Source organism: Phyllobates terribilis, unplaced genomic scaffold, assembly GCF_046119375.1.
Source record: "Phyllobates terribilis strain yellow unplaced genomic scaffold, ASM4611937v1 Scaffold_3__8_contigs__length_932513732, whole genome shotgun sequence".
Lineage (NCBI taxonomy): Eukaryota > Metazoa > Chordata > Amphibia > Anura > Dendrobatidae > Phyllobates > Phyllobates terribilis.
Window position 1 is genome coordinate 842302392 of NW_027362763.1, and position 19220 is coordinate 842321611.

Sequence of the window (19220 nt, forward strand, 5' to 3'; positions counted from 1 at the left end):
CAATGCTAGACAGACCATAGTACCTAGACCCAGTGTCAGGCACCAAGTCCGTATTGCCTACTCCAATGAATACATATAAAGATAGGAGGACACTTGAGTATTATGGCAAACAGTGAATATAATTTTATTTGAATACAAAATTCCAAGTTTAAAAAGACATATAAAAATAGCAATAGCAAGGGGGTAAGGTGAAAAGTGCCAGAGGCTGGGGAATACCGAACGGGGACGGGCAGTATAAAGTAATCAATTAATATATGTAGTCAATATAGACTTAGGTGAGTCATTGTTAATGTATACAACATAGAGCAAATAGCATATAATAGAAGTAACAGTTGATGAAGTATGGCATACAGGGAGACCTTAACATTGTTCACTATCTGTATATGAATACCCTGATACTGTGAAAAGGGAAGTATAGGTAAGGACAATAATCCCTATAGCACATAAATACATTGACTCACCACAAAAGAGCAAAGTGAAAAGAGCCCACAACCCCAACAGGGAGTCCCCAGCTGTGCAACGGGTAGGAACGCGCGTTTCGGCGATCTTTTTCAAGAGGCCCTGATATGTGCACCTCCAGGACCTGTAGAAATACCTCCCCATCAGGTCACATGATCTGCAGGGGGGAGGAAGCTAATTGGGCTGACGCGGCGCGTGTGCCCGGAGCCACGCCCCCCACCGCGCGCGCCGCAGCCGTCAAGTCCCGGGCACGCGCCCGGGCACGCGCTGCAGACACGCCCCCGGAGGCACGCCAGGGACGTAAAGACAGCCCAGCGCGAGCGCAGGCAGGTCAGACACCGGGACACATGCGCACCACCCAGAAAGCGTATGGACTCCGATAGGAGGGAGAAAAAGGGGAGGGTAAGCATACCTCCCGTCAGTCCCAGGATATATAAAGGTACACAAGAGACACAAGGCATGTATCCAATCCTTAACAGGAGAGTGAAGTGACCCTCCATCTCAGCTATAAGAAAACCACTTGCATCCATAACATAGTAATTAATACATACAATTTGTGTAAGGACAATTTTTAAGGTGCAAATAGTATTCAAGCAAATTTCTTAACATGAGAAGAGATGGCAACAATATCTTCAGAGATTCTCCACTCAAATTGAAAGGAGTCCTTATTGTAGAGATGGTCCATAGGGATGATGCAAAGCTTGACAGGAAAATAAGATTAAATCTGAGAATGTGCAAGAGAGAAAGAGTATTAAAAATTAAAAACAAGGAAAAAATTTAAATCAAGCTAAAGGCCCAGAAGCACAGACTAGAGGATCAAAAAGCTGAGGGAGACCACCAAAGGCCAAAGGACATCCCATCACAGGAAGGACGAGAAAGTCAGGCTTTCATTGAGGCCACGCGGGGCTAGGGTGTCAAGAATCGTAATCCATCTGGCCTCTTTCTGCGCAAGGCAGAGTTTAGAATTACCCCCCCCGAGAACCAAGATGCACCACGTCAATGCCACGAACCATAAGGGTGTGTTGGTCGCAGCCATGGGCTGCTTTAAAGTGTCGAGGTAGTGTCTTTAGCTCCCGGGGGTCCATAATTGACTTAGCCGCGCCAATGTCCCGTACATGCTCCCGCACTCGAACCCTCATCTCTCTTGTGGTAAGACCCACATAGATTTTATTGCAGCCACATGTGGCATAGTACACCACATGTGTTGTGCTGCAAGAGATATATTTGGAGATTTGGAAGGTGCGGGAGCCATCAGATGACACAAATGATGAACAGCGAAGGACATTGGCGCAGGCCAAGCAGTGGCCACATGGAAATGATCCCACCCTGGGCCCGCGCGACCCAAATGGATTGGATGCCGGTGGGACATAGTGGCTGGAGGTGATAAAGTCACCCAAATTCCTAGCCCGTTTAGCTGTCATAAGTGGGTGATGTCCCACCGCATCCCTCAGGGAGGGATGTATTTATGTGCTATAGGGATTATTGTCCTTACCTATACTTCCCTTTTCACAGTATCAGGGTATTCATATACAGATAGTGAACAATGTTAAGGTCTCCCTGTATGTCATACTTCGACTGTTACTTCTATTATATGCTATTTGCTCTATGTTGTATACATTAACAATGACTCACCTAAGTCTATATTGACTACATATATTAATTGATTACTTTATACTGCCCGCCCCCCTTCGGTATTCCCCAGCCTCTGGCAGTTTTCACCTTACCCCCTTGCTATTGCTATTTTTATATGTCTTTTTAAACTTGGAATTTTGTATTCAGATAAAATTATATTCACTGTTTGCCATAATACTCAAGTGTCCTCCTATCTTTATATTTATTTAGTGCATATAGTCCTGCAGATCCAGCAAAAAATAAACACAGCCTTAAGGTACCATCACACTTAGCGACGCTACAGCAATCCCGACAACTATACGACCTTGCAGGGATCGTTGCTGCGTCGCTATGTGGTCGCTGGTGAGATGTCAAACAGTCAGATCTTCCCAACGATGCTGCAACGATACGGCGACCCGTAGCGACCTGTATAACGATGTCGTTGGTCGTTGGGACCCTGTCACATAGCAGCTACTCTGACGATTCAGACCTCGATGAGGGACGTACTGTGTGACGATGTAGTCACACAGGCGTGCATTTGCGTTGCCTTTTCCGCGCCCATTCAGCTCCAATTTGTGGTCGCTACTGCGTTCTGATTGAGTGGCGGTCTTGCCTTAAAATGAGGCAACACAGTAGTGCTTCTGTCCTTTGTTCCTGACTGCGTGCTGGTTTACAGATCGTAGTAGAGTTCTCCGGGCTGCGACTCCACATCGATTTATCTATTCTTCAACGGTTCTTCTGACACCTATCTCTGTGCATGGTAGGTATCGTTTGGGGTCTCAAATGCGTTTTCACTTTTACTTAATTTATAGGACACCTACCAACATAGGCGGATTATAATGAGGACAATCTGGGCTACCGCCCGGGGCCCGGGGCTCCGAGGGGGGCCCATGGCCAGATTGCCCTCATTATAATATGTGCGGCGCCAATGCGGCACACACCGGCAGGAAGAGGCGGAGGGGCCCCGGACCGCTCCCCCAGCAGCTGTGCAGTGCCCCTGCTTCTTCTTCGGCCGGGCCAGCACTGCACCTGTTAACTTCCCTGTGTACTTGTGCTGGCCTGGCCACATCACAGCTAGGAGACACGGCCCAGTGCGCGGCCGTGTCTGCTAGTGTGATGTCACGCAGTGCGCGCCCGGCCTGCACTGCTGCACCGGAGAGGAGCTGGATGACTGGAGGCCTGGAGCTGAGCCGGGGGATGGTGAGTGACATGTGTGTGTTCGCGTGTGTATCACAGTGTGTCTGTGTGTGCAGATATCATTGTGTGATGTCTGTTTATATGTATTTTTGTGTTTCAAATGTGTTTAGGCGTGTATGTACAGTACAGACCAAAAGTTTGGACACACCTTCTCATTTAAAGATTTTTCTGTATTTTCATGACTATGAAAATTGTACATTCACACTGAAGGCATCAAAACTATGAATTAACACATGTGGAATTATATAATTAACAAAAAAGTCTGAAACAACTTAAAATGTCTTATATTCTAGGTTCTTCAAAGTAGCCACCTTTTGCTTTGATGACTGCTTTGCACACTCTTGGCATTCTCTGGATGAGCATCAAGAGGTAGTCACTGGAAATGGTCTTCCAACAATCTTGAAGGAGTTCCCAGAGATGCTTAGCACTTGTTGGCCCTTTTGCCTTCACTCTGCGGTCCAGCTCACCCCAAACCATCTCGATTGGGTTCAGGTCTGGTGACTGTGGAGGCCAGGTCAACTGGCGTAGCACCCCATCACTCTCCTCCTTGGTCAAATAGCCCTTACACAGTCTGGAGGTGTGTTTGGGGTCATTGTCCTATTGAAAAATAAATGATGGTCCAACTAAATGCAAAGCGGATGGATGGAATAGCATGCTGCTGTAAGATGCTGTGGTAGCCATGCTGGTTCAGTATGCCTTCAATTTTGAATAAATCCCCAACAGTGTAATCAGCAAAGCACCCCCACACCATCACACCTCCTCCTCCATGATTCACGGTGGTAACCAGGCATGTAGAGTCCATCCGTTCATCTTTTCTGCGTAGCACAAAGACACGGTGGTTGGAACCAAAGATCTCAAATTTGGACTCATCAGACCAAAGCACAGATTTCCACTGGTCTAATGTCCATTCCTTGTGTTTTTTTAGCCCAAAAAAGTCTCTTCTGCTTATTGCCTGTCCTTAGCAGTGGTTTCCTAGCAGCTATTTTATCATGAAGGCCTGCTGCACAAAGTCTCCTCTTAACAGTTGTTGTAGAGATGTGTCTACTGCTAGAACTCTGTGTGGCATTGACCTGGTCTCTAATCTGAGCTGCTGTTAACCTGCGATTTCTGAGGCTGGTGACTCGGATAAACGTATCCTCAGAAGCAGAGGTGACTCTTGGTCTTCCTTTCCTGGGGCGGTCCTCATGTGAGCCAGTTTCTTTGTAGCGCTTGATGGTTTTTGCAACTGCACTTGGAGACACTTTCAAAGTTTGCCCAATTTTTCAGACTGACTGACCTTCATTTCTTAAAGCAATGATGGCCACTCGTTTTTCTTTACTTAGCTGCTTTTTTCTTGCCATAATACAAATTCTAACAGTCTATTCAGTAGGACTATCAGCTGTGTATCCACCAGACTTCTGCACAACACAATTGATGGTCCCAACCCCATTTATAAGGCAAGAAATCTCACTTATTAAACCTGACAGGGCACACCTGTGAAGTGAAAACCATTTCCGGTGACTAGCTCTTGAAGCTCATCAAGAGAATACCAAGAGTGTGCAAAGCAGTCATCAAAGCAAAAGTTGGCTACTTTGAAGAACCTAGACTATACGACATATTTTCAGTTGTTTCACACTTTTTTGTTAAGTATATAATTCCACATGTGTTAATTCATAGTTTTGATGCCTTCAGTGTGAATGTACAATTTTCATAGTCATCAAAATACAGAAAAATCTTTAAATGAGAAGGTGTGTCCATACTTTTGGTCTGTACTGTATATGTCTGTATATGTTTGTGTGTGTGTGCGTGACTGCGTGCGGCCTTCTCCCGCTGTATCTGGGGGGCGCCGTGCGGCCTCCTCCCGCTGTATCTGGGGGGTGCCGTGCGGCCTCCTCCCGCTGTATCTGGGGGGGCCCCGTGCAGCCTCCTCCCGCTGTATCTGGGGGGGCGCCGTGCGGCCTCCTCACGCTGTATCTGGGGGGGCGCCGTGTGGCCTCTTCCCGCTGTATCTGGGGGCGCCGTGTGGCCTCCTCCCACTGTATCTGGGAGGTGCCGTGCAGTCTCCTCCCGCTGTGTATAGATGGCTACGTGCGGCCTCCCGCTGTGTATAGATGGCTACGTGCGGCCTCCCACTGTGCATAGATGGCTACGTGCGGCCTCCCGCTGTGTATACATGGCTACGTGCGACCTCCCGCTGTGTATACATGGCTTCGTGCGGCCTCCCGCTGTTTATAGATGGCACCATGCGGCCTCCAGCTGTGTATAGATGACACCGTGCGGCCTCCCACTGTGTATAGATGGCTATGTACGGCCTCCCGCTGTGTATAGATGGCTACGTGCGGCCTCCCGCTGTGTATAGATGGCACCGTGCGGCCTCCCGCTGTGTATAGATGGCTACGTGCGGCCTCCCGCTGTGTATAGATGGCTATGTGCGGCCTCCCGCTGTGTATAGATGGCACCGTGCAGCCTCCCGCTGTGTATAGATGGCACCGTGCGGCCTCCCGCTGTGTATAGATGGCTATGTGCGGCCTCCAGCTGTGTACAGATGACTACGTGCGGCCTCCCGCTGTGTATAGATCGGTACGTGCGGCCTCCCGTTGTGTATAGATGGCTACGTGCGGCCTCCCGCTGTGTATAGCTGGCTGCTTGGGGCCTCCCGCTGTTTATAGATGGCTACGTGCGGCCTCCCGCTGTGTATAGATGGCTACGTGCGACCTCCTGCTGTGTATAGATGGCTACGTGTGGCCTCCCGCTGTGTATAGATGGCTACGTGCGGCCTCCCGCTGTGTATAGATGGCTACGTGCGGCCTCCTGCTGTGTATGGGAGGATTAGGTCGCAACTCATATTGTGTGTAGGGTCTCATACTGTATTAAGGGGATGTCAGCATACTTAATTGTGCTCAATATTAAGTCATACAATTAATGTAAAAAATGATTATAATATATTAATATTGTGGAAAATTAATTTCACGTGAACTATCACATGGTCTACCAAAGGGGATCATGTGATATGTGACATGATACATCAGGTGTGTGAGTGTGTGTGTGTGTGTGGAGGGGGGCGCCTTCTAAACTGCCCGGGGCCCTTGCTATTCTTAATCCAGCCCTGCCTACCAATCATCTGCTATCATTGCTCAAGAGGGAGGGATGGCTTGGCTTCTATCTGTGCACATATGCTTTTGCATGGCCAGCCATTCTAGGGGGTCTCGTGTGCACACATCTAACAAACGGTAGTGTGGTTCAAACGGTATTTTTTACTTTTTTAAAATGTTCCATGTATGCTCACTGTATGCTATTCTTTATTTCAGATGTCTTACAATACCGAGGAATTTGTCCGTGAACTTATTGAGAGGTATCGGTCCCTGCCCTGCCTTTGGCAGATTAACTTGGCCGAGTACAGCAATTGAAATAATAAAAAGGAGGCATATGAGAAACTGGTTGCTCTCTTTAAGCAGCATAATCCCTGCGAGAAGGTGGATGAGAGTGTTGTTTGAAAAAAGATCCAGGGTCTACGCACCGTCTATAAAAAAGAGCTCAATAAGGTGGAGAAGTCAAAGAAGTCTGGTGCCGGCACAGATGAGGTTTATGTGCCCTCGTTATGGTACTATGACTTGCTTGGCTTCACCCGTGACCAGGAGCTACCGCGCACAATGGTATCTTCGATGCGGCCGACCCTGGAACAAGACCCTGAGATCCCAACTGACACCCCTGTTGGAGATGTAAGTACATTCTTTGCTTGCTTCCCTGTAAATAGCATTTAAACTTTTTAATGTACATGCCATAGTTGAATAGAAAATATTAACTAAGGTTTTACCTGCTTAATTCTGCAGTTTACAAAAGTTATCCCTTCCAGTTCAGATAAGTACACTCCTTTACTATTTTCACCCCACTCAGTTCTCATACCGTTGAATGACATTTCATATCCTGTACTGCTAGTTCCTCCCCACACATTTGTTTCCAGAGCACGTTTACACATGCTGGTGATGATATATGCAATGCCAACACATTTCTGTGGTGTTGTGCTGGATGTCGTAAAATAATTTTTGGGTTTAGCTTTAACATTAATTTTCTGCTCCAACAGCAACATCAGCAAGATCTGGCGACCACAAGAAGTGACGACATCCTGGGTAGTGAACCTAGCCTGGCTGAGGCTAATGAGGGTCGAGTGAAGACCCTGCAATCTCAACTGTACCTCGGCGACTAATCAATTCGCGTAAAAGAAAGGCCACCTTGTCGCCATCAACAGAGCCATCAACAGATCTCGTCTCTTTGGCAAAGCAAATTTTAAGTCAGCAGACCAACACCGGCATGGACAGCTTTGCAAACTTCGCTGCTGATAGACTTCAGAAGCTGGATGACACACAGAGGATCCAAGCCGAAAGGGTCATTTTTGAGACTTTAAGTAAAGCGGCAGACGGTCAACTCGATGAAACGTCGACCGTACATAGTAGAATCGACCGTGATCCTTGTTCAAGGCAGTCATGGACCCAAATGCCAGAGCCACTGAGTAGCACACCAGTGCGTCGGATTGTACCTCAGCAAAACCTGCCGCTTGCCTCCCCCCCACAATATCCCAGGTTTTCTCATTCTTTCCTTGCACAACTATCTTCTCCGCCCAGGCAAGGATTTTCGAATGCAGAAAACCAATATGAAGATCTGTAGTGACGTTTTACTTTCCTTTTAGGGTTTAAGTTTAATTGTTAAGTTTTTGTTAATTTAATAGTTCATTTAATTGTTTAATTATTAAAATATTTGTTTATAATAAAAATGTTTTTTTGGATTAAAACTTGCAGCCTGCTTTACTGAATTCAGCATATAGTCATTAGCAGGTTTACTAGGCGGGGTAATGGGCTGGGTGCATCTATACAGATGCATAGATATAATGGGTGTGAGTGATGAAACATGTTATTTTTTTTAACAAAGTGTACACAACAGTGGATATAAACTTTAACGTTTTTTTATAACAACAAAATAAATATAATAACAACAAAAAACAAAAATATAATAACAACAAAAAAATTAGTGGCTGCCGCGCCGCTGTTGGGCCGCCACAAAACTTGCCAGCATCACTCCGTGTTGTTTGACTGCTTCAGTCAGTGTTGCCATCATCCTCCTGTGTGACGCCAGGAGGTCCTCTAATGTAGGGATTTCTACGGAGGGAATGATAAAACTTAAGAAGAATAATTCTGTACATGCATCTAATTAACAGGTACGTGTTTGTTATTTAACACTTACGGTTTTCGGTTTGCTCCGTTGATGATGAGCTGACGGACCAACCGGATCCTCTGGCATCACCGGCTAGGGAAAGACACAACACTTCATAGTACATGACAGCCCTATACTTTCCAAGTTGTATGCACCTTATTTTATGTGCAAGAATTACCGGAAGACAAAGCTACACCCATATCATGGAGTAACATAGTAACATAGTAACATAGTTTGAAAAGCCGAATAAAGACTTGCGTCCATCAAGTTCGACCTGTTAGTTCTGTAATTGCTAAAGTTGATCCAGAGGAGGGCAAAAACCCCAAATGATTTAGCCAATCTTCACCTGAGGAAAAATTCCCTCCCAACTCTGAAACCAGCAGTCAGAATAAATCCCTGTATCAACCTACTATTTTTTTTTATTTTTAAGTATACGCTGAAATCTGCCTGGTATCTAGAAATGCATCCAGTCCCCGCTTGAACTGGTGTAGTGAATCCGACATTACCGTCTCCTCACTCAGTGAATTCCATATTCTCACTGCTCTTACCGTAAAGAACCCCTTCCTATGCTGGTGCTGAAACCTTTTCTCTTCCAGTCTTAGTGAATGCCCTCTTGTTACCGTAATATCCCTCCTTTTGAACAAATCCCGGGCAAGATCTCTATACTGTCCCCTAACATATTTGTACACATTTATTATGTCCCCCCTCAACCTTCTCTTTTCCAGGCTGAATAGTCCTAGTTTTGCCAACCTCTCTGGGTATTGCAGTCCCTCCATTCCCTTTATTAATTTTGTTGCCCTCCTTTGTACCTTTTCAAGCTCATTTATATCCTTTCTATATATTGGGGCACATAACTGAGCACAGTATTCCAAGTGTGGTCTGACCAGTGCTTTGTACAGTGGAAGAACAATGTTCTCATCCTTTGCAGCTATACCTCTTCTGATACATCCCATTACCCTGTTTGCCCTTACAGCAGCGGCCTGACTTTGGGCACTCCAATTTAGTTTGCTATCAATCAAGATGCCCAAGTCCTTCTCCATCTCTGAATTCCCCAATGATTTCCCATTCAGTGAGTACTGGTGACTTCCATTTTTCCTTCCCATATGTATGACCTTACATTTCTCCTCGTTAAACCTCATTTGCCATTTAATGCTCCACCTACCCAGCTTATCCAAATCCCTCTGTAGGTCTGCACTGTCCTCTTTTGTATTAATTGTTTTACATAACTTTGTGTCATCTGTAAATATTGATATTTTACTATTTATCCCGTTGACTATGTCGTTAATAAAGATATTAAATAACATTGGGCCTAGTACAGACCCCTGTGGTACCCCACTAGTGACGCTTACCCAATCTGAGTATATTGCATTTATAACCACCCTCTGCCTTCTATCCTTTAGCCAGTTAGCTACTAGTGTTGAGCCACCCCCGTAGTGTTCGAGTTCGGTTCGGTTCGTCGAACACCCGTGTGTTCGCCGAACTGTTCGTCGAACTGTTCGTCGAACACCTTCGAACACCGTTAAAACCAATGGCAGGCAAACAAAAACACATAGAAACACATAGAAAACACCTTCAAAGGTGTCCAAAAGCTGACAAACTGCTCAGAAGACATAACTAACACATGGAAAAGTGACAAGTACATATAGTCATGCGAAAATAAAAGAAGTGGAGGAGTAAAAGGAGGGGGAGACACAGATATAGGCATGTCATGCCCTTCTAAAATCCAAAAAGTGAGAAGCCGACACGGCCAGTCCGCTCCTGCCCGTGCCACCTCCGTGTCGCCGGGTTTGTGCCAGAGCCGCGGTGAACCCTGATGGCCAGCCCCCCTCTCCCAATACTGGTGCCTGTCCGCTGGTGGGTCGAGCGAGCCCCCCTGTGGTGGAGGCAGCTCTAAGCTTTTTAATTTAAATTGTCTCTCTAATTTGAATAAAAACACTTTAAATCCATTTACAAGGATCTATTGGAGGGCAAGTCTCATGCCAGCAGCCGCGTAATTCCAGCTCCAGTAGCGTCCACTAAAGCTGCTGCAGTTAAAAAGCTTTTATAAGGATCGAGCTCGGCTGTCCACCGCAAGGCATCCTACTGCCAGTCCGAACCCCTATGCCTTGGGGTGCCTCCTGATGCTCTTCACTGAGTATCCCGTGGTCCCGAAGCATTTCCTTTGAAAAAATTAAGTGTCCAAACTACAGGTGGTGTAGCTTGCTTAACAGCCGGGATAATCCGCTGACTAGCAGACACTGCTACTAGGCACAAAGTATTTCCTGGGCTAGATGCAGTTAAAAATTTGTAATTAGATACTCTCGTTGGATGCTGAGAAAGCATTCCATAGAGTCTCCTGGCACGCCATATATGATTCTCTTAAAAAGCTTGGGGTAGGGGTCTAGGGGACCCTTTTATAGCCAAAATCACGGCCCTGTATCGCAATACGTCACCTAGGCTGAAGATAAATGGAACTGTATACCCTGAGGGCTCGGTTGCTACAGAGGTATTGCACCTCACCCAGAGGAGTGATATCTCACTCTCAGGTAAGGATGTAGTGTGGATCAGGACCCGACACCTGCATGCATTACACCACATTGCCGTGGGGCAGGGCGACCAATATGCCCCTGAGATGGGCACGACAGTCCCTGTCCCTGGCTGGAGTGGGGGGAGGGAACACTGAGGAAGGGGAACCCTGTAGTGCAGGAGCAGGGAGGAAGCAGTTCCTGGGTGCATTGAGAAGGGAGTATAAAAGGTGGGCACCATCTTAGTTCAGTGCAGAGAAGTCTGAGCAGAAGTGGCAGGGAGCAGGGGCTCTGCATGAGCTCTGCTTCGGAGGCGGGCCTAGTAACAGAGGCCCAGGCCTGGAAGAGGGAGAAGGAAGGAAGAGGAGCGGAGAAGGCTCCAGGAACGAGGAATGAAGGGATCCCAAGGGTGCGGACGGGCGAGTCGCCACCGCACGCCCGAATCCACCTGCGTGGAGGGGTCAGGCCAAAGGGGGAGACCGGTCCCCGAACTAGTGGAGGCAGGAAATGAATCTCAGCTAGAAACCGGAGGCTCTGACATTTTATGTGGCGCAGCCCCTCGCTACACCCGCTAGGAAGGCACCACATAGGTCAGGGAAACTGGCGCCAAGTTTACCAAGAGGAGGCCCGAGGCAGCCGGACAGAAGTGTTGGTAAGAAAGGCCATACAAAGGACACACAAAGGGGGTCCTGTGAAGTGCTCCAAAGTTATCTGGGAGTTGTCTGAGCCCCTCACCTGGTGAGCACAGTACGACGTGGGCAGCCGTTACCTGCAGACGTGGTCTGGATAATAAGAACTGTGAGTAAAGGCCCTGGACTGCATCACTGACTCCGTGTCATTACTGCTGCTGCCCTGCACCATCACCCCCATCCTCCGCATACACTGCCCTGAGGCTATACTCCTCCCGTGGGGAGTTATGCTACGCTCTGCTGCACCCACAACACCAGCCTCAGCGGTCTGCCCTGCAGCGGCGGTTCACTCTGACCGCAATCCACGGGTGGCGTAGTCGTACATTTAAACATCAAAACCACATAAATAGTTCCGCCACTGGTTTGACCGCCCTGAGCCACGGAATCGGGTCGCCGCCACGAAGACTACAACCACCAGCATCCACCAAAAAGGGTCCGGCTCCGGGTGTCCCAAGGCCCAGGGGGTGCGTCAGAACATTTTCATCACCTTTCACAATCACCAATGGGACAAGGCAGGGATGTCCTCTGTCCCCTCTCTTATACATCCTAGTGACGGAGCACCTGCTCTCATCAATTCGCCATAACCCCAATATTAGGTGGATTGAGGTGGGAGGCACCGAGTACAAGTGCTCTCTATTTGCTGATGATGTCCTAGTATATATCACTCAATCACATATATCCATCCATGCTGTTATGGCTGAAATAGATCACTTTGTTACATGGTCAAATTTTAAAATCAATGCAGCGAAGTCTGAGGCCCTCGATGTCTCCCTCCCCAAATCCATATAGGATTCCATCCAGTCCAACTTTCCCTTTGCCTGGCCCTCACAGGGTATCAAATACTTAGGAATTCCTATTCATAGAGACCTCTCCCATCTATGTTATCTTAATTTTTGGCCCTTTATTGAACAACTCCATACAGACCACGGTTGGCAAGTTAGAACTGTAAGATTCACTACGTGAACCGCTGGTGTTTTGTGGAAAAGCACATGTACACTGCGTTCCAAATTATTATGCAAAAAGTGTTTAGGAGTGATAAGGGAAGAATTTGTTTGTTTGTCAGTTAAACTCATTGATGGTGATGTGTGTCAGGGCTCTTTATATCACTGTAAGCAATTGCAGACACCTGTGCTAATTAGTTTGGCAGGTGTGTCCAATGAAAGGCAAGACTACTTAAGAAGGCTCTCTCACATTATTAAGCAGCCTACATTTTCTGCCAAAATGGGAAAGAAAAAGGATGTGTCGGCTGCTGAGAAGCAACAAATTGTGGAGTGTTTAGGTCAAGGCATGACTACAATCAACATTGTGCGATGATCAGGATGAAGTGTCTTGGCAATCAAGAAGTATGTAGCTGATTCACAGTACACACGTGTGCGTGCTGATAAGGGCAAATTGAGGACTCTTTCCTACAGGCAATTACGTCAGGTTGAAAGAGCAGCGGCAAAAAAGCCTTGTCATAGCAGCAGACAAGTTTTTGAAGCTGCTTGTGCCTCCAACGTCCCCCGAACAACAAGATGCAGGGTCCTTCAGAGGTTTGCAGCTGTGCATACGCCATCCTGTCGACCTCCTCTATCCACTTCACACAAGCAGAAACGGCTCCAGTGGGCCAAACATTACATGAAGACTGATTTCAAAACAGTTTTGTTCACGGATGAGTGCCGTGCAGCGCTCGATGGTCCAGATGGATGGAGTGGAGGATGGCTGGTTGATGGACACCCCACGCAAACACTGCTACAGCGCCAACAAGGAGGAGGTGGAGTAATGTTTTGGGCTGGAATCATGGGGAGAGAGATTGTCGGCCCCTTTAGGATCCCTGAAGGCGCTAAAGATGAACTCCATAATGTATGTGGATTTTCTCAAACAGCACTTCCTGCCATGGTTCAAGAAGAAGAACCGTGTATTTCACAGCAAGATCATTTTTCTGCATGATAATGCACCATCTCATGCTGCACATAAAACATCTGCATCTCTGGCTGATATGGGCATAAAAGGGGACAAACTTATGGTGTGACCCCCATGCTCCCCTGACCTCTACCCCATTCAGAACCTTTGGAGCATCATTAAAAGGAGTGTCTATGATGGCGGGAGGCAGTTCACATCTAAGCAACAGCTCTGGGAGGGTATTCTGTCCTCATGCAAAACAATTGAAGCAGAAACCATCCAAAACCTGACAAATTCAATGGACGAGAGAGTTCAGAAGCTCCTTTCGAACAAGGGGTCCTATGTGAAAATGTAACATCACCTAGAATAAAGTTTTGAGTTGAAAACTGTTTGATTTCAGTTTCTAACAACCTGCTAATGCTTATAATTTCAAAAATGACCATTTTTTTGGTCTTTATTAAAATGAAAAGGTTGATCGAAAAGTTTGGGGGATCTAAGAGTGTGGCAACCCAGTAGTCATAATTACTTCGAATTCTGACAATATGAGGGTCATGCTGCAGGTAGTGCAGCAAGAAGGCACTTATGTGTCTTGCGCATCTCGGAGCCCCAAAATTATTTTCCGGGCTAGATGCAGCTAAAAATTATTTTTAATTTTAAATCTGGTGAAGCTTTAGTATAGATGGCCTAATAGGATCAGTGCTGCACACTGCTACAAAGCCCAAATTATTTTCCAGCCAAGATACAGATAAACATGATTAGTAATTTGAAAGCTTAAAACGGTTGGTAGGGTGATTTTAACCAATCATCAAGCTTTTACTCTCCCCAGGATGACACAGGGGTAGAAAAGTAGTTTCGGATCCATGATTTGTTCATCTTTATGAACGTGAGTCTGTCTACATTATCAGTGGAGAGCCGCGTGCGCTTATCTGTCAGCACACCACCAGCAGCGCTGAACACACGTTCAGACAGAACGCTGGCTGCGGGGCATGACAAGATCTCCAAGGCGTAAGTGGCTAGCTCCGGCCATTTATCCAGATTGGAAGCCCAAAAAGAGCAAGGGTCCAGTGACACAGTCGTGGCTTCAATGTTTACTTGGAGATACTCCTGTACCATCGTCTCTAGGCGTTGACTAAGTGTCAGACTTCTTGTCTCCTGTGGCCTTGCAAAGGATGGGCTAAAAAAGTGGTGAAATGATTCCGCAAAATTGATGTTACCAGCAGATACTGTGGTTCTGTTACGGTTTGAGTGCTGATCACTTGACGGTCCCACGGTTGGCAAGTTGGAACTGTGAGATTCACTACGTGTACCACTGGTATTTTGTGGAAAAGCACATGTAAGATTCTGCAACAGTCTCTGCTGATACTCCTGCATGCGTGCATCCCTTTCTATGGCAGGAATAATTTCTGCAAATTTACTTTTGTACCGGGGATCTAACAGTGTGGCAACCCAGTAGTCAGGATTATTTCTAATTCTCACAATTCGAGGGTCATGTTGCAGGTAGTGCAGCAAGAAGGCACTCATGTGTGTTGCGCATCCAGGAGCACCAAGTCCCTGTTGTGTTGGTGGCGAGGTAACAATCATGCTTCCTTCCTCTGTCCTCTCCCCCCAACCTCGCACAACAGAAATGTGATCAAGGTCTCCCTCATCTGATGAGTCTTCCATCAGTTCGTCCTCCACTTCTTCCTGGGCTCCTGCACCTTCCTCACTAGTTTGGCTGCTACCATGCGCCCTGGTAGAACCATCTCCCCCACCCTCACATGCCTGCCGCCTTGGTGCTGCCGACCGTCTGGACCTTGCAGATGTTAGCCCTTCCGCATACAACTCCTCCTCCTCTACTTCCTCCACCTCCTCTTGTGCCACCACCTGACTCCGAATTCTGTTTATCATGTGCTCCAGCATGTAAATCACCGGAATAGTCATGCTGATAATGGCATCGTCAGCACTAAACATCTTCGTCGCCATTTCAAAACTGTGCAGAAGGGTGCATAGGTCCCTGATCTGAGACCACTCCTCCAGCGTGATTTGCCCCACCTCTGAATCTCGTTGGCCCAGGCTATACGTCAGAACGTATTGCACCAGGGCTTGTCGGTGCTGCCACAGTCGCTGCAACATGTGCAGAGTTGAATTCCACCGGGTAGGCACATCGCATTTTAGCCGGTGAAGTGGCAGGCCCAACGACTTCTGTAGAGATGTAAGTCGCTGAGCTGCGGGATGCGAACGGCGGAAGTGAGCACACAGCGACCGTGCCCTCTGCAGAAGGCCATCTAGTCTGGGATAGTGGGCTAAAAATTGCTGGACAACCAGGTTCAACACGTGAGCCATACAAGGCACGTGTGTGACATTGCCCCGGTGAAGGGCCGCACCCAGGTTTGCAGCATTGTCGCACACGGCCTTCCCTGGTTTCAGGTCCAGTGGAGACAACCATTCATGAAATTGGTTCTCCAGAGCTGACCACAACTCCTCAGCTGTGTGACTCACATTTCCCAGACATTTCAATGTAAAAACCGCCTGATGACGTTGAGCCCTACTGCCAGCATAGGAAGGAGGTGTGCTGGATCCCTTCTGCGCAGTTAGAAAGCTTGTGGCATGACCAGACAGGCTTTGGGTGCAGGTGGAAGACCGAGAGGAGGTTGAGGAGGCAGACGCAGTGGAGGAACTTTGACATAAAGAGGATTGACGCACAACTCGTGGGGACGGCAAGACTTGGACAGCAGCCCCTTGTCCTGCTGTCACCATAGTTACCCAGTGCCCAGTCAGCGACATGTAACGCCCCTGTCCATGCCTACTCGTCCAAGTGTCTGTGGTGAAATGCACCCTGTCACACACAGAGTTTCTCAAAGAAGCGGTGATGTTGTGTGCGACATGCTGGTAGAGCGCAGGCACACCTTTCTTTGAGAAGTAGTGCCGACTGGGCATCTGGTACTGGGGCACTGCGACGGACATAAGGTCTCGAAAATCCTCTGTGTCCACCAGGCAGAAAGGCAGCATTTCTGTAGCCAAGAGCTTGCAGATGGTGAAATTCAACCTCTTAGCTTTCTCATGGCTAGGAGGAAATGGTCTTTTACTTGTCCACATCTGAGGGACCGAGGGCTGGCTATTGTGCTTAGACGGGGTTGATAAGGGTGTCCCCGGCAAACTGCCGGTCTGTGAGGAAGATGCAGGCGGACATGTTAGGTTGCCTTGATCCAAAGGTGGTGCTATCGATGTCGGACAGCGCTCAACACCAGCTGGTGTTCCCACCTCCAAAGAAAATGATGACCTGCCAATCACGCTGGCTGTTGCGGGTAAAGAGGTGGCAGGTCTGCGCCCCAAAACAGGTGTGACTGCTGTCCCCCCAGTCACAGAGGATGAAGAGGCCGTGGATGCACAAGATATGGCAGACGGTGGTTGGCCCGGCCGGCTAGGCCGCATTGTAGCACACTGAGCTTCCCACTGCAACTTATGCTTCATGTCCATGTGCCGGTTCATGCATGAAGTACTCAAACTATGTATTTTTTGGCCTCTACTTAGCTTTTGCTGACAAATGTTACAGATAACACGAGTTGGGTCATCTTTATCGATCTGAAAAAATGCCCAGGCTATGCAAGGCTTAGCACCCATGTGACCTGAAGAGCCACCACGACTTGTGGTGAGAGGCAGAGTTGTGTTTGAGGATGCAGTTGTTGACGTGCTTCCAGTACTACGTCTCTGTCCAGGAAGGCGCAACCTGACCTCGTCGTCACTAGCATCTTCCTCCACCTCCTCTGCTGACCTCATCTCTTGGCTGACTGTGGGTTGACAGTAAGTGGGATCTCCAACCTCATCATCATCACCCTGTGCGTTATCACACCCGTCGTCCTCAGAGCCAACCTGTTCCTGCCCTGACAAAAAACTAAAGTTGTCACTCCAATCAGGTATTTGAGTCTTATCATCGTCTTCCTCATTGTCTCCACCAACAGGAGTTACAGTTTGGGAATGAGGGTCTACATTATGGTCAGAACCTTCTGCGTCTGGTCCTGGATCCGACTCATAAAGATTCTGGGCATCAGTGCAGATCATTTCCTCGTCTGGATTCACAGAAGCGCTGGAGTCGACCTCTGATTCCCAGGCTATAGTATGAGTAAACAGCTCTGCAGACTCAACCATCTGTTCTACCTCATACTCAGACGGGCAGCTGGAGATTTGGGAGCTGTGAGGAAGCAAGTGCGATTGGGGTGACACCTTTGAGGACTGGAGTATTTGTGATGTTGAAGTTGATGTGGAGGAGAGCCCACTTAAAGGAGCACTTGATATCCGTTGAAGCACCTGCTGTTTTTGTGCCTCATCTGGAATTTGTAGCGATTGGCGTGGCCGTAAGAAAGGGATCTTATCACATTGTCCGCTAAAAGAAGTAGACATTTTAGATTGGCTGGAAGATGGTCTTTCTTCTGCAGATGTTACTGTTGCTTTAACACCTACCCCACGGACACAACCTTTTTTCCCCTTCCCAACACGCCTATTCCCCTTTCCACCAGCAGCAGGCCTTTTTCCACTCATTTTGGTGGTTAACTAATTCACAACTCTGGAGTTGTTTGCACAAAAAAACAATGGATGGTAACCGAGCAGAGCTGAGTGGTCAAACTGTGGTATTAGGCCAAAACTATTGGCTGGGTTAGATGCAGAAAAAAATTATATTCAATTTGCAACCTGATGGAGGTCAGTATAGATGGACTAATACAACAAGTCCCACACACAGATAGAAGCCCAATATTTTTTCAGAGGTAGATGCAGAAAAAAATTATATTCAGTTTGCAACCTGATGGAGGACTGTATAGATGGATTAATAGAACAAGACCCACACACAGCTAGAAGCCCAATATTTTTTCAGAGGTAGATGCAGAAAAAAATATATTCAGTTTGCAACCTGATGGAGGTCAGTATAGATGGATTAATAGAACAAGACCCACACACAGCTAGAAGCCCAAATATTTTTTCAGAGGTACTGTAGATGCAGATAAAAATTATTTTTAATTTGCAACCTGATGGAGGTCTGTATAGATGGACTAATACAACAAGTCCCACACACAGCTAGAAGCCCAAATATTTTTTCAGAGGTACTGTAGATGCAGATAAAAATTATTTTTAATTTGCAACCTGATGGAGGTCAGTATAGATGGACTAATAGAGAAAGTCCGACACACTGCTAGAAGGCCAAATATTTTTTCAGAGCTAGATGCAGAAAAAAATTATATTCAGTTTGCAACCTGATGGAGGTCAGTATAGATGTACTAACAGAGAAAGTCCCACACACTGCTAGAAGGCCAAATATTTTTTCAGAGCTAGATGCAGAAAAAAATTATATTCAGTTTGCAACCTGATGGAGGTCTGTATAGATGGATTAATAGAACAAGACCCACACACTGCTAGAAGCCCAATATTTTTTCAGAGGTAGATGCAGAAAAAAATATATTCAGTTTGCAACCTGATGGAGGTCAGTATAGATGGACTAATACAACAAGTCCCACACACAGCTAGAAGCCCAATATTTTTTCAGAGGTAGATGCAGAAAAAAATATATTCAGTTTGCAACCTGATGGAGGTCAGTATAGATGGACTAATACAACAAGTCCCACACAAAGCTAGAAGCCCAATATTTTTTCAGAGGTAGATGCAGAAAAAAATATATTCAGTTTGCAACCTGATGGAGGTCAGTATAGATGGACTAATACAACAAGTC

General features: G+C 47.0%; 1 long non-coding RNA gene across 1 annotated transcript; it reads left to right on the plus strand.

Moving 5' to 3' along the window:
- The first annotated feature begins 767 nt into the window (after window positions 1–767).
- LOC141258365 (uncharacterized) lies at window positions 768–7900 on the plus strand. The gene is made up of 3 exons (XR_012318304.1): window positions 768–898; window positions 6555–6965; window positions 7077–7900. It is a non-coding gene; the product is annotated as an uncharacterized lncRNA (long non-coding RNA).
- Window positions 7901–19220: the final 11320 nt, after the last annotated feature.